At 39.0% G+C, this 3,191-nt stretch overlaps 1 pseudogene; it reads left to right on the forward strand.

Moving 5' to 3' along the window:
• The first annotated feature begins 573 nt into the window (after positions 1 to 573).
• LOC112475211 lies at positions 574 to 689 on the forward strand (annotated as a pseudogene).
• The last annotated feature ends 2,502 nt before the right edge of the window (positions 690 to 3,191 follow it).

Raw genomic sequence — 3,191 nt, forward strand, 5'->3', positions numbered from 1 at the left:
AAAAAACCCATTTTAAATTTATTTTTAAAACGGGCAGAGGACCTGAATAGACATTTTCCAAAAAGATATACCAATAGCCAATAGGAACATAAAAAGGGATGTCCCAGAAAATGAAGGTGTCCAGGGGTCGGGTCCTGAACCAGATTGGGGCAAATTTCTGGAAGAGGAGACTTTTGAATTCAGTCTTGAATGTGAGGCAGAAAGAAGTTTGCTATGTGTGGGGTAGCAGATGGGAATGAGGGAGGAAAACATAATTCCTGGAAGATCCTGCGGGGTGTCATATGAGAGAATGGCATCTTTTCTTTGTTGAACCACGGAAAAGACATTTAATATGGCTGCAGAGAAGGTAGAAGTTGCCATTTGGAGCTGGAGAGAAAAAGGCGGCAGATTATGAAAAGCTCTCTGTGTTATACGAGGGACTTTATCCATCCATTAAAAAAATGCGAAACCATTGACGAATTGTATAATATTTGTGTTTCAGAAATACCATTCTGGGGAAACACGTGCAGGCTGAACGAGAGACAGACAAGAAGTGAGACTTTTGTTAAGAGGCAAGAAATAAGAAGACAAATGGTCTACGGCCACGCCACCCTGAACAAGCCCGATGTCTGATCTCGGAAGATAAGCAGGGTTGGGCCTGGTTAGTACTTGGATGGGAGACCACCTAGGAAGACCAGGTGCTGTAGGCATAAATAAGAAGTAATAATAATATACATATATATACACACATATACATATATATACATAGATATGTATATATATAAAGAAATAAGACGACTAAACTAAGACAGATGAAAACAGAAGAAAGAAGTTGCGAGATATTTTGGACCAGCACGCAGATGGGTGTAGGCCATGAGGAAGAAGAGGGTCTGCTGCCGTTTTCAGTGTTTCCTACAGGAAATTGATGATAAGTGGGAGATTCCAACAAATTCACAGAATCAGTGATAGATAAATCTAATTGTTAAAACCCAAACCTTCAATTTAATAAAATGTACAGTGCTAAAAAAAAAAAAAGCAAAACATGACTGTTATTATGTAAACTATCAAATGTTTATTTAATTTCTATTTAAAATACTTTAAAGTAAAAATATGTACAAAAATATATACATACAAAAGTTGAAGCAGCTGGAAGCATGACAAATGTGCACATACATAAACACAATAGAAGTTAAATTCAATGCGAAATTAAGTGACATCATAGTGCACCAAAATTTGTTCCACATAAAACCACGTGTGTCAGGAGTTTCCGTCGGATGAAGTCACACTTATTTCGTAGTGTCTCACCACTTACACAAATAGCCCATAAACACCATCTGGCCGTGCGATTGCTACACCAGAACTCTTCCCGGAGGGAAGTCATTAAGCTGTAAAAAATCCATTTTATTTCACATATCACATGTGCCAGAGAACCCCAAGAAACACAACATGATCCGCAAACGAAAGTCTCTCTCCACTATTTACATTCTCATAGCTGAATATCTTCGTATTCTGAATATGGTTGGCAAGTAGGCGCCGAAAAGGAATTTTTCTCTTGAAAAATTTATCCATCTAAGACTTTGTGTAAAATTGGTATAAAATATACACGATCCCCTTTACCAAGTTTCATTATCACAATGCCAGAGTGAAGAAATCCTGCCACGGATGAGGACCGTGTAGGATATCGACTGAGGCTCACTCTTCCTCAGCCGGATTTCTCTGTGCCTGCATTGTAGGTCACCAGGACAAATCCACCGATCCCCGCTCCCACGATTAGGACAATAGTAAAAGGTCATGACAAATGCATTCCGGATCCAAGGTGAGGGGTATAGCTGGTCTATAAACTATGGTGTGAGCACAGATCAGAGAGATCGCTGCCAGCACAAACCTACAGAGGAGCCTACCACCTTCTCACTGGGCTAAATTGATTCCATTGGTGCAAATTACTGATGCCTGCCATAGGACATACAAGGCCTTTAAATACATTCATATATAGTACCTAATAATATGTTAATATGAACATACCAACACACATACAGATTTTTATGCCCCTTGATAACTGAAAAAGAAGTTACTGTTACTAAGTCAAATGTTAACACAAAGCTCACTAAACCCATTTTTATAAAGTCAATACAGACATATTCACCATAAAAAGACATGAAGGATTCATCATGAGATGAACTCTGAGTCAACAACTAAAAACCATCTCTACCAGTGCATCGCTACCATCTAACCCACTCTAGGAAAAGCAAAAACCAAACTCTATAAATAAAATCTTGAGCCAAACCTCTGTCGGAAAAGCAGGAAGAACTGAGTTCTCCAAGCATTCGGTCCAGGCGGCCACGTGGCTTCCCTTTCTCTGACTTGTGCTTATTCAAAAGCCACGGGGAGCCAACATTTAACATCAGTGAAACACAGCGACATGTTTGTTCACCAGTCTGGCAAAGGGAGAAGACCCTCTGCTTTGTAGTACTAAGCAAAACATCCTTAGCACTTTGGAGGCTTACACTCGCACACTCTCAAGCTATTTGGAGGTACCACTGAAAACCCATTACTATTATGCTGTGAGCAAATCGCAAGGAGATAGAAGTGCGAGGTCGATACCTGTGTTCAAAAAAAAACCAGTGATTTTTGAACACAGGCATCGGCCCCAAACAGGCTAAAAGAGTTAAGTGATATGCCACCCTCTGAACATGGATAATAAAAGAATCATTTTACAAGACTTAAGTATTAACGGTCTAGTTCCAGATTTATGGCAGCAGTAATAAGATTCACAAGGAAAAACTATTAGGTGAAATGTTTCTCCGAGGAAAGGATCAAAATAATCCCAGACTACTTAAACTTTTGGGAGAATTCTTGTTGTTTGTGTAATAACCGTAGCTACATGCATTGTTTTCTGCTTCAAGAACAATTAAGTACTATTTGACTTTATGAATATACACAGTAGTTTCACGTAGATCATTTCTATCCTGTTATAGGCACGCATTCATTCATTTGAAACAATCTGTGTTTCATTTGTCCAAACTATTCTTCTACTTTTAGTATTATATTCTTTATATTACATTAGTCGGTAAATGGGAATTTGGAATGAAGGAGAAATGCCAGGAAAGAAAGAATTCAGAAATCCTTTGAAATATGGCAGTTCAAAGCTAGAACCAAGGAGCCACACGGCACTGCCTCCCAGTGTGAGACGAATATGCTGCTGAACATGTGCC

This window comes from Pteropus alecto, unplaced genomic scaffold (assembly GCF_000325575.1).
Source record: "Pteropus alecto unplaced genomic scaffold, ASM32557v1 scaffold50, whole genome shotgun sequence".
Classification (NCBI taxonomy): domain Eukaryota; kingdom Metazoa; phylum Chordata; class Mammalia; order Chiroptera; family Pteropodidae; genus Pteropus; species Pteropus alecto.